Here is a 12,822-nt window from a genome sequence, read left to right on the forward strand (position 1 = left end):
TCCAGAGCTCTTGCAGGGCAGGATAAAGGGGATCCAGCGCCCCAGGAAGGGCTGGTTCTGTGCCAGGGGCTGGAAGTGAGTCTGGGGCTGAGAAGGAGCCACTGAGGGGCGTGGAGAGGAGACGGGGGGCCTGGGGAGCCCCTGCAGCAGGCCGTGCAGCATCCCTGCATCATGGGGAGGCAGGCACATGAGAGCCAGAGAAGGTGCTACCATACAATAGCCCCACGCAGAGGTGCCCGGGGCTGGGCCCGCTCTGCCAGCATGGACCCCTTCCCCCCCCTGCGGCTACGTCTGTGGGTCAGGATCAACCAGGCCAGGCCCTCAAACCATCCTGCCTCCCCTCGCACCTTCCCGCCTGGGGCCTTTGGACTCCACTGCAGTGCACACAAGGCCTGGCCCCATGCCTGCGGCTCCCACCGCCTCCAGGTGAGATAGGCTCCCTCCACAGGACAAGGGCTCCTAAACCCCTTTGTCTCTGAGGAAACGTGCCCTGCGTGGGAGGGGCGGGGGACCCTCAGGCCGCTGGGCTGGAGTCAGCTGCTACCCTGCACCCTGAGCAGGCCAGGTGAGCCACCCGTGGTGCCACTGGCCTGAGCCCCCAGCGGGGGAGGAGACGGGGAGGACGGAGACACACGCAGGGCTGTAGGGCCTTCTCAACAGCAGCCTGGCCGGCTGATGCTCCTCGGGAGAGGAGAGCAGCAGCCTGGGGCAGGGGGCTCCTGGGGGACACCCCCATTTCCTCCCCAGGAGTCACAAAGGGGTTAGGAGGTAGATCCCACTGCACACTCCTCTGTCCCTGGCCACGCCGCCCCCCAGCCTCCTCGCTGATCCTGCAGACCCTGTGCCTGCCACAGCTTCCTGCTCTCCTCTCTCCGCTAGTCCCCCCGCCCTGGGGCTCTACCCCTTGTGAGAAGCAGGTGGCTCCCCGCCCCTGGCCGGAAGGAGGCCCACAACTCCAGCCAGGGGGTGGGGGTTGATGCTATTACTATTATTGACATGACAGCCATGGTTTGAGGCCCCAGCCGAGCTCCGGGGCAGGAAGGGAGTTGTGCTAGGCGCTGCACAAACACACGCACACATAATCCTTGCCCTGACGAGCTTACGGCCCGATTAGCCAACGGGGACAAAAGGGGGCAGAATTATGAGGCATCTGGCCCCAGGTCACCCAGCAGACCACCGGCAGAGCCACGAACAGAACGCAGATCCCCTGATGGCCAGGCCAGCGCTCTACCTCCTGGACCACACTGCCCCTCAGCTTGTCTTCAACAAGCCGAAGGCTCCTCCCTGGGCGATGGAGCAGGGACCTGGAGCATTGCTGCCTGCTGCTGATGATGGGCCACGGTGGCCTGGGGTGCCAGACCCACAGCACAGATGGACACAGAGGGGATGCTCCAGTTTATCGATCCCAATGCGTTTCTCCAGTCGAGAGCCAAATCCTCAAGGCCATTCTAGGGGCGAGACCCCAAGCGGGACAGAGGAATGAGGCAGAGGACTAAGATTCCCTCCTGCACCCCTGGCCCCCGCGATCCCCTTGGCATCCCTGGCTCCCTCCCTCCCCACACACTTTCCACCCAGGGCCGCCCAGGGTGGAAAGTGGGGCAATTTGCCCCAAGCCCCAGGCCCTGCAGGGGCCCCCCGAGCCCTGGCCCGGCGGTCGTCCGGGTCTTCGGCAGCATTTCGGCAGCGGGGGCCCTTCAGTGCTGCTGAAGACGTGGAGTGACTGAGGGGCCCCCCGCCACCGAAGACCCGGACCGCCGCCGGGTGAGTACAAGCACTGCAGCTCCCCCTCTTTGCCCCAGACCCTCTGAACCCTCTGGGCGGCCCTACTCCCACCCGGGTTTGGCTCCCACAGACGACTGCGGGATGCTTGGGAGGAGATTTACCCAACGTTAATTAATTAAAATAAACAGCAAATTAACTACAGCGAAATTAAAATAGCTCCGGAAATTAATTTTCAACAAAACCCACCTGGAAAGGCTGGATATTTAAAGAATTAATGGAGCCCTCTGAGACGGTAAAGAACCAGCAGCTCCTGGAATCCACAGACCCTTTCCACCTGCCAGCCCCCAGTCACTACACTCCCCCAAGGATCGCCTGCTTCGGGGAAATCAGCATAGTAACTCCCTTCCCCTAACCAGCCCCCCACTCCCTGACCCCAACCTTCCCCCAGCACTAAGCTCCCACTGTACCCACCCCCCAGCACCCTATACCACTTCTTTCTCACCCAGTCCCCCATCACTGCCCCATATGCCTCTCCATCCATCCCAGATCCCCCCCTTCTCCCTACCCACCCCACACAATCCCTCCGGACACACATGCGACACCATCTCCTCCTGCCACAACTACCCCTCCCCAGCACCAAACCGGCTGCCCGCATGCTTCCTCCTTGGAGGTGCTGCTCACCCCCCGGGCCACACAGAGCTGGCAGAACAAGTGCAAAGTGGAGAGAGGACTCCTGGAGGGAAAATCAAATCAAATCACCCTCCTAGTGGAGATTCAGCAAAGCTGCACAGAGCCACCAAAATAACGAAAGGAAACAGAAAGGACAAAGCCCCCCTCCAGCCCCAGCGACAGGGATGGCTTGGGAGCCCCGTGGGTCCGGTTTTAAAGGCGAGAGACCAGCTCAGTTTAAAAGCAGAACTTTGCACTGAGGAGACTTTCCTCCCCGTTGAGTGAATGGGCGTCACGCAGTGGGGTGGGGGCAGCAGGGCACTAAGGGCCTGACATTGGTGCGACTGAGCGGGTGCTGGGGTCCAGCTGCTGGCAGCAGTTTGAAGGACATAGGAACCTAGGAAAGGCCATCGACGGCCAGTGTGGCCATTCTTATGTTCATACTGAGTTAGACCAAAGGTCCATCTAGCCCAGTGTCCTGTCTTCCAACAGAGGCCAATGCCAGGTGACGAGAGAGAATGAACAGAACAGGGAATCATCAAGTGATCCATCCCCCATCGCCTATTCCCAGCTTCTGGAAAGGATCAGGACCTAAGAGTGCACTGGGATCTCACCATCCCCTGCCCCCGCAAACAGCCCCACTCTACCAAGACAAACCCTGTCCTCAGCAGCCCAGGAAACAGCTACACACTTGCTGAGCCAATGCTTCACCTCCCTAGCAAATGGGAATGAAATTACCATGTAAACAGGCTGAATAACAGGGCAAAGCTTCTTAACGGTGCGATGGGTCCATGAGCCTGGGGAACGACTTCCCAAGTAGCGGGCTGGAGAGCCCCCTTGGCTTGGACCATTTAGAATATGACTGGGCAAAGCGCTGCAGAGACCGATGCAGCTCCGGGGCTGGAGGAAGGGACAAGATGGCAGAGAAAGGCTTTTTCCTTTGCCCATCCCCGCCCGCCCCCCCGCATACACAATCCCAGGGGTGGCTCCAGGCACCAGTGCCGCAAGCGTGTGCCTGGGGCGGCAAGTCGCAGGGGGCGGCCTGCCGGTCTCTGTGAGGGCAGCAGTCAGGCCACCTTCGGCAGCATGCCTGCGGGTGGTCTGCTGGTGCTGCAGCTATGGCGGGAATTTGGCAGCAGGTACCGAAGGCGTGGGACCAGCAGATCAGCCACAGAAACGCCGCCAAATCCGCGGAAGCAGTGGACCGCCGAAGGTCACCTGACTGCCTCTAACTGCACACACCTCTAACTTTGGAGATTATGTGATCCCTCAAAAACTGCGGGACAGGAAATCTCCCGTGACCCATCTGCCTTCGGAACGCTGAATCAGCAGGTCCAGGCCAGCCCCACAACCCCACGTCAGTGCCATCTGCAGGAAAGAGCCTAGTTTGCATATGCCCGCCCACAGCAGGATTTTTAAGGGTTTCCTCTTTTCCGTCACATGCACGCATGCAATCAGAAAATTAAAGAACTCCACAGGAAACACAGAACTAGAACGGCAGGTGAAGGACAGAAAATGCCAGACTCCGGTTTCCTACCCAGAGGATGATCCCTTGCGGTCCCAATATCCTGCCGTTCTCAGATGCCTGGGAACTTCTTCATGACACTGTTTTACCTTCTTCTGGTGCCTTTCCCTTGAGGATCTCAAAGACCTTTTAAGAACCTTGTAAACATCTGACTAGCACAACGGCGGGTACCTGATTGGGGTCTTCACACACTACAGCAATATACGCCCACGCATATAATGCCATCTTCTGGGGAGGGTGGTACAGGGTTACTGAAGCTCATAGTATTTCCAGATGGGGAAACTGAGGCACAGAGGTGTGACGTGACTTGCCCAATGAGTCAGTGAGAGTCAAAAAGAAAACCCAGGAGTCCTAATTCCCAGGCCCTGGTTCTAACCTTCAGGCCTTGTCTTCACCAGGACAAAGGTGTGTCCTTAACACACGTTTGTTACCCTGTAATTAACATGAGGTAAAAGCCTACTTTAAAATTATCCCCGCTTTGGTCTTCCCATGAGTTAGCAGACTGGGGCAAACCCTAGAGGCCCCAGAGTCTTTGCCCTGATCTGCTCACCCGTGAAACCTACAAACAGCCTTGACTTCCCTAGGCTTTACCTTGCGGTGACTAACTCATGGCAAGAAAATACCTTCTTCTCCAGCACCCTCCGACCACATTCCCTCCCACGGCTGGGAGAACTCCGGGTCCCCCGCAGCTCCACCCTCATTCCCTGCCTGAACCCAGGAGTCCTGTTCCACGCACTAGGCCATGCTTCCTCCTGGTTTAGATCGTTATCAGCGGGGAGATTTGCACGCCTGCCCTAGGAGAAGGCTGGGATTTTGCAGCGTGTCATCCCGAGGCCCAATTCTGCCTGGCACTCGGATCGCTTTATCCTCTCCCTCCCCTGTCCCCAAACATACACCTTCCTGTTAGATGTCAGAAGGGTCTTGGATCCTGGCCAAGGCAGCTCCTGCAGCTTTCCCCCTCCGTTTGACAGCAGCCCTGCCAGTGTGCATGTGCATTGGGGGGGTGGGGGGTGGTATTTTTATTTTGCAGGAAGGAGACAAAGGGAGGCCGTGAGCCCGCAGACGAGAAGAGCGCCCGCTCCGTCGAGTCTGCGGCGCCTTTTTAAGCCAGCGTCCTCGCCTTGGTCTCTTCCTCCCCCACCTTGAGGCCTGCTCTGCAACGCTGGCCATCGGCTCCTTGGGCTCCGGATGGCCTGGCCTCTCCCCACACAGATGGCTGTTTCCACTCACTTGAGCACTTGACCTAAATCTCCTCCTGATCCAGGGACGCTGCAATATCTTACCAGTGCAGCTCAAGGCGAGGGGAGGAGATGGCTGTGCTCAGAAGGGGAGGGGGCCAGCAGGAAATACTAGGCCACCTCACCCCCTGCCACCCCCTGGGTGGGAGAGACATCTCTCCTCCTTCGCCTCAGAGCCGGGCTTCTATATAAAGCCCCTGGTTTCACACCGGTGCACTGGGCCCAGTCTGGAAACTGGGTAACCACATGCCCGGCCCAGTCGCCCCGATAAACCACTTCCCCCAGCACGGGGGAAGTTCCAACGGCTCTAAAGTTTCATCCGTGACTCAGCCGCCGGCTGCCTCGGCCAAGAGACCCCCCCACCCCGGGCCATGCTGGCGGGTGACAGGGTGGGGGGCGGGCGGGTGAAGGGGCGGGGGGTTTCACAAAAAACACACCGTTCTCCACCCACGGTGCCAGAGCGGCCCAATGCCCAGCGACAGCAGACTTCTCCTCTAATCCCTCCGCACGGCGCGGTGTGACTCACTCCAACCCTGTGCTGCCCAAAACAAGCTCCGACACGGCGAGGAATGGAGACAGCGGAGATGCTGGGGGCGGGCGGGCGCACGGGGAAGGGGAGGGACGCGGAGCCAGAGAGAGAGAGAGAGAGAACGGCAGAGAGAGACAGAAGGAGGGAGAGCAGAGGCAGAAATAACAGCATCCGAAACGCTGCCTGCTAGAGGCTAATTGGTTCCGGCACAGCCTGGTTTGTTTGGCGACGCTTCTCCTAATCCTTCAGCCTCCCCTCTCCCAGCACCGGAGACCAGGGCATTTCTCTGCCTGGCTCAGAACGACTGCCCAGCTGAGCCGGGTACTCTGGCTGGGGGAGCCGGGCTTTGCTTTGCTGTTTTCAAAACTTGCTGGGGCCGACGGGCGGCCCCGACCCCACTCCCCTCCAGCACCTCCTGCTGGGACCCTCCTGCTCCTGCTCCACTCCCTCCAGCGACGCCTGCTGGGAACCCTTTGCTCCTGCCCCTCTCCCTCCAGCGCCCCCTGCTCCTGCCCCGCTCCTCTCTAGCGCCACCTGCTGTGAACCCCTTGATCCTTCCCTGCTCCCTCCCACACACCTAACACTCCCCCGCTGCTCCCTCTAGCGCCGCCTGCTGGGAGAGGCTGGGTGAAGGGAGGAGGGCAGGAGCTGTCTGCTAACACTCCTCCACGTCTGGACAGCCCCTCCTGCTGGGAGGAGAGGAGTCAAATTTTCCCCCACCCCACTTCCGCCCCCACCAGCCTCTGCTTCTGCATGGTCCTGTGCCGAGTCCAAGCAGCCTCCGCCCTGCTGAGCACTCAGAGAAGCTGCAAAGCAAATGGAGCAAATTTGTCAGAGTAAATCCAGGCATAATCCTAATCAGGATGTGGCCAGTTCATGGGGGACCATGGGCGTGCCAAGATCTGGGTCACACCCGCCGTGCTCACTGGCCCCAGCGCTCCCTGGGCCCCAGTCCAGACACCAACACAGCCAGCAAGCTGCATGGGCCATTAGGACCAGGGAGTGGCACTGACTCCCAAGCGCCCTGGGGGTTCAGAGCCATGGGGGAGCCACAGAAGCAGGCCAGGGGCCAATGGTACTGTTCTGCAGGATGGAAGTTCCCTGCAGAGCTGACAGCTCATGAGCTCAACTGCCCACCCTTGCCTGATGCGCCCCACACTGGGCCATGTGTGCCTGGCTCAGACTGAGAAGCTCCCGCACCGAGGCGCCAGGGAAGCTGTCCATGTGTGTCCCCGTCCTGTCCAGAGTGGGCACCTCTCTCGCTGGCCTCCCCTCGCAGGGCGCTGGGCATGCCCGGCCCCCAAGGATGCGCCCGGCTATGCAAGCGGGGGCCCCAGCGCTGTCAGCTCCAGGACACTAGCCAAGAGTCGGCAGCTTTGTTCCAGGTGCCCGTTCCCTTTTTTCATTAGGCTAATGGGATGCGGATGCATTATTCCATTCCACACGCTGCTAATGAACCACTCAGGCCTGTGCATTTGCATTAATGTGCAAAGCGCTGGAGGGAGGGTGGAGGGGCTGCATCTGGCCAAACCTGACCTTCCCCTGTGCAGCCGGGCTCCCTGGGAGAGCTCGACCCCCACGGACCTTCTTCTCCTCCCTGCCCCACACTTATCCCCCTCCCCTTCTCCCTTCAGCACTGAATCATGTTGCACTGTTGTGGCTCCGCACAGACCCTTAATCTTCCCAGGGAGAATTCCACAGCGCATTCCAGTACACATTAACCAGGGCAAGCCCAGGAACAATGCGGCTGCTACAGCCCAGCAGCTCTGCCTGCTCAGAACCAAGGGACCCACCGAGCAGGGCCTGGGCCGACTTCCTTCTCCTTTCCAGAACAGGCCCCACCCGCACCCCAATTTCCACCTGCCACTGTGTCATGTGAAACCCCCATTCCCCCCTCCCTTGGCTTCACTCCATCACCCACCACCAGGCTACCGCGACATACCTAGCGGGCCCTCTGCCATGATACAGGCAGTGCCCAGACAATACCGTGCCCCAGGCTTTCCCTACGCGTAACTGGAATACCCTGCTTCCCAGCCCCTGGCATCTCACTGACACCCACCCCAGGAATTGCTCCAAAAGGCAAACATGTGCCCGCATGGTGAGGGGGGAAGGCAAGAGGAGTGAGGCCATGGTGTTGGAAGCCCCCCTCCTGCCCCCACGCTGGGGTCTGTCCGCCACCGAGCCCTCCAGTTGTTTGCTCCAGCTCCCAGCAGCCTCACTCCCTGGAGAGGTCTAGAAGGCGAGTGACCCAAGAAGTGGAATGCAAAAGCCTCCAGCAAACATAGCCAGCTGCCTGCACCCATATCAGCGCAGGGCGGGGCGGGAGAGGAAAGGAGGACGCCAGCTGCACTGGGAAGGTCAACTGCAACTCCCCAGCCCTTCTATTCACTGGCTCATTACTGCCTGCGTGTGTCTCTTTCCTGGCTGTTAACACGCAGCCAGCTGAGCCGAGCCGTGCCGAGCCCTCCCTGGCACTGCAGCCATGTGGCACACACAGCCCCGGCAGATGCACGGCCCCCGACAACCGGTGCCATTTAGCCAGGTACTCGGGAGTCAGGCTCCGCCATTCCAGCCTTGAACGGGTTGTCACTCCAGCCCTCCAGGCAGCTGTGCTAACTCAGCCCTTCCTGCCGGGTCTCTTCCCCACCCCCCACCCCCAGCAGCCTGCCAGGCCAGGGCCCAGAGAGGGGGCCAAGGAGCCCTTCCTGTTTCCCTACACACGGCCAACAGGCAAGTCGGCGCAGGGCAGCCTGGGACCCACTCTCCTAGCAACAGTGACACGGAGCCAGCGTGCCAGGGATTACACAGAGGGCTGAAGGAGGAACACTGCCAGGGACGCCTCCTCTGCCAGCTCTAACCACGCACTCCGGGCCACCAGGCCTGCCCTCCCCAGGGCAAAGACACTTCACTGCCCCACCCTGAAAGCTACTGGAGGTGACGCTACCCGTGCGCCGGGGGCCTGCAGGAAGGCCGGGCACTGCTTATGAGCTGCTTAAGGCCTATTTTGAGGAGCACAGGCCTGGTGTGCAGCCCCGCTGCACCGGGGATGGAAGGGGTGGGGTGGTGCCCACCCCGGGAGCTAGCCGTACACTTCTCACTTGGGGAATATGGAGTTTAGCACAGGGCCTTTTCCCCGCTTCTTTTTTAACCACTGTACCCGTGCTGGGAGCTCAGCACCCGCCAGGGCAGGCTGACATGCTCGGAGACACCCGGACGACAGCTGTTCTCGAGACCACGCCGAGGAAGTGAGAGGAGCAGTCCACCATTCCCCCCACCACTGCAAATGAACCTGAACCAGCCCCGGGGAGCTCTGCCCAGTCCATAGGGTCCCCTCCTGTAGCTCGCCCTAGGGTCCCCCTCTGCACCCTCAGGCTGCTGCCCAGTGGGTTGGGGGGAAGCCCAGGAAAGGTGCATGCTGCAAGGCCTCCATGCAAAGGCAGTGGCATTTTGCTCCTGCTGCATGAGGGGCTGCAGCACAGAAGGACGTCTGCCTGCGGGCCCTGCTGGAAGGGGAGGGCTCGGTGCACTGCTCCGGCCCCACCTGTAGCAGGCGCGCAAACACCTCTGTGTTTATGCGCGCGCGCGCGCGTGTGTGTGTGTGTCTGGGTTTGTCACAGACTGGTGAGCAAGTTAATCTCAGACTCCCTGACACGTGGAATAAAATCACGATCCCGTAATGGAATTCATTCGTCTTCCTGTCCAGAGAGAGAGCAGCCCCGGCACCGCACGCCAGAATCAAGGGGAATAAACCATCAGGCCAGGGACATAGCAGGATGGGACAGGACAATGCAGAGAGCCAGAACTTACAGGGACTGGAGGGTGGGAGGGGGGTGCTTGCCTTGTGGCTTGTCCCCACCCCTCAGGGGACTGAACAAGGGCAAGCGGGGAGGGTGCTAATTGGCTGCCTGTTAATGAGGCAGATCTGCAGAGTGCTACTGGCAGGACTTCAAAACCCAGCAAAGGCCAGGGAAATAATGGTTGGGCTCCCATTTCAGGGGCAGAGCAGCTTTAAGGGGGGACATCAACCCCAATATGCTGATGCCATGACAATCCGGAGCCTTATCTCTGCACACAAACCTACCTTTCAGACCGGCGTGTCTCCCATGCCCACCCCTAGCACCCCAGGACCTGCCAGAGGACAGCATCAGAGCAGGGAGGCACTTTGCTCGGTGGCTGACAGAAGCGAACTCAGAGGAAGATGCAAGACACCCTGCAATGGGCAGGTCTGGGAGAACCTGCCTGCAACAGCCATCCTATGATTCCCCCAGCATTCATAAGAACCTAAGAACGGCCAGACTGGGTCAGATCAACGGTCCATCTAGCCCAGTATCCTGTCTCCTGACAGTGGCCAATGCCAGGTGCCCCAGGGGGAATGAACAGAACTGATAATCATCAAGTGATCCATCCCGTCGCCCACTCCCAGCTTCTGGCAAACAGAGGCTGGGGCACCATCCCTGCCCATCCTGGCTAATAGCCATTGATGGACCTACCCTCCAGGAATGTATCTAGTTGTTTTTTTTTTTTAAACCTTCTTATAGTCTTGGCCTTCATGGCATCCTCTGGCAAGGAGTTCCACAGGTTGACTGTGCGTTGTACAAAGAAATACTTCCTTTTGTTTCTTTTAAACCTGCTGCTTATTAATTTCATCTGGTGCCCCCTAGTTCTTGTGCTATGAGAAGGAATAAATAACACCTCCTTATTTACTTTCTCCACACCAGTCATGATTTTATAGACCTCAATCATATCCCCCCTTAGTCGACTCTTTTCCAAGCTGAAAAGTCCCAGTCTTATTAATCTCTCCCCATACAGAAGCCGTTCCATCCCTCTAATCATTTGTGTTGCCCTTTTCTGAACCTTTTCCAATTCCAATAGATCTTTTTTGAGATGGGGCGACCACATCTGCACGCAGTATTCAAAACGTCGGTGTACCAAGCGCGGGTACTACACGGCTCAGCGAGAGGCTCCAGCTCAGGGAACCGAGTGATGCAGGGCTCTGAATCCTGCTTCCCTTTCTCCCATGATTATGCCTCCCCCACATTAACTTCGAAGGGGAATATTTAAGGTGAGCAAGAACTTGGTCCACTGTGTATCATTGTTTCTGGCAGTGCCTGCTGCTTGCCAGGTATCTTCCAAACACTCACAAAGGGATGGATGGACCATAGAGTCTAAGGACCAATCCACAGGCATTAGGAGAAGGGGAACAATGGGCAACTTCTATACCTGTCACCAAGCGGAATGGCCAAAGCAGGTCTTTAGGAGGGACCTGAACGTGGCCAGGATCACGGCCTTGCAGCTGAGTGCAGGCACGTGCCATGGGGGCCGCACACAAGAAGGTACGATGGTAGTGCACATGGGAAGATGAGGGAGAATCAGAGATTTGAGGCTTCTCTCCTGTTTTTCTGGCCCCTTACCCGTCTGACTGGCTGGGTGGGTGGCAGGCTGGGCCCCACCTGCTTTGGAATGTGCGATGCACATCCAGCCCTGCCCCAAAGCCGCTTTCCTCCAAGAGCCAAGCCCCAGGCACCAAATTCTGCCTCTCTTTCCTGGGCGGCCTCAGCAAGGCCAGTGCAGGCACCTGGGGCAGGCAATCAGCAGAGACACAGGGGCTCAGCATCACTCTTAGTTAGCAGGTGTGCGAGGTGCCCAACTGGGATCGGGGCCCCACTGCACTAGGCGCTGCACAGACAAGTAGTGAGGGACGGCCCTGGTCCCAAAGAGCTCACAACCTAACCAGACAGAGTGGGAGGGGAAACTGAGGCACACAGGTGACACCGCAGACAGCCAAAGTGAGTCCTGTGTCCCAGCACATCATCACATCCCTCTGCCAGCAGCAAGTTTCCTCCAGCCAAGTGGCTGCTTTCGGACGGCTCCCAAAGAATCCTCCATGCGCCCCAAAGTGCTGATTCTCCCTGAATTCCATGCGGAGAAATCAAATGCGCCAGGCACTGGGGAACCGGCAGCTCCCAGGCAGAAGTACCTGCTTGGAAAGAGCTGCCATTTGCTGGCACTGCTCTGTCACACTGATAGGCAGAAGGCCGCTTTGACAAACTCGAAGGTGTGACATAAATAGCCCGGGTATTCCGGCACAGCCACTGTCGCTTTGCTCCCCTCTGGGCAGCGCAGCCAGAAACGCCCATATACGGGACTGGATTGAAGGGGCTTTGGAGGGCTTAAAAAAGCAGGAGATTGATCTTACTGCAGCCATGGGGTTTGCCAGGTTAGTCACGGTTAGATCATGGGGGAGACCTGCTCCGTGGGCTACAGGAGCAGTTCCTGAATGTGGCAAAGTGCCCCACAGGCAGCCAGTTGTAACAGCCTAATAGTCACCCTGGGAGACTGACTAGAGCGGGCCACATGCGGGATGAGGGTGGTTGGCTCAGATTTAGGGGACTGACAATAAAACATGGAGCCTTTCACTTCTCGGTTCAAATCCAGCATGGGCAGGTAGGCACTGCGAATTCCTCCCCTTCTGATGGGCTCCTTGAAACGAATGGGTTTGTCTCAGGCCAGTTCCTACTGGTCAGAAATCCACAGCCTGGGAATCAGCATCGTGGCAGGCTCAGCAGAGGCCCCCAGGACTGAATGGGCCATGGAGACTGAACTCCAGGGAGAAAGGCTAGGAGACATCTCCAGTGGGGACGGCCACAGAAGTACAGAAAGGACAAAACTCCTCCCCCTCCTCCTCCGCTCATCTGCGGAGCTTGACAATGAAACACAGAGCCTTTCACCTCAAATCCAGGGCATTGCAAATTGCTCCCCATTTGATGCTCTGTGGATCACTCCAGCCTCCAGGGTCACTTCTGCGCAGCCCGAAATCCACTTCAGTTCTGTTTAAAGAGAACATGCCAGGCATGCTGCGGTTTCAGAGCTCCGAGCTCCATTTTCACCTGCTTAGCGCAGAGAACAGGGTAAACCTGAGGCCCGTGGCCTGAAAGAGAATCATCTCCAGAGACCGGCCCGCGCCGGGCCCAGTGGCTCAGGCTCTTGCAAGGAGCTTGTGCTTATCGCTCAGCTGTGGAAACGTGGCCAGACAGATCTGAGCTAAACCACAGCTGCTGACTGTGTCACCTTCCCAAGCAGGACGCAATAAATGGTGGCCTTGATGCAAAGGCGCAGCAGGACAGGACCGAGAGATGGCC

The 12,822-nt window shown here is 58.7% G+C and overlaps 1 protein-coding gene across 6 annotated transcripts in view; it reads right to left on the reverse strand.

Moving 5' to 3' along the window:
- Window positions 1-12,822, reverse strand: part of AHDC1 (AT-hook DNA binding motif containing 1) — a 109,278-nt gene that overhangs the window by 69,698 nt on the left and 26,758 nt on the right. The window contains exon 1 of one of the 6 annotated variants that reach the window (XM_030539399.1): window positions 5,592-5,645. The exons of the other annotated variants lie outside the window; for them this stretch is intronic. The gene's annotated coding sequence lies outside the window, so the exon portion shown is untranslated. Of the gene's footprint in view, window positions 1-5,591; window positions 5,646-12,822 lie in introns of those variants that run through there. 6 annotated transcript variants of the gene reach the window in all.

Source organism: Gopherus evgoodei, chromosome 20 (genome assembly GCF_007399415.2).
Source record: "Gopherus evgoodei ecotype Sinaloan lineage chromosome 20, rGopEvg1_v1.p, whole genome shotgun sequence".
Classification (NCBI taxonomy): domain Eukaryota; kingdom Metazoa; phylum Chordata; order Testudines; family Testudinidae; genus Gopherus; species Gopherus evgoodei.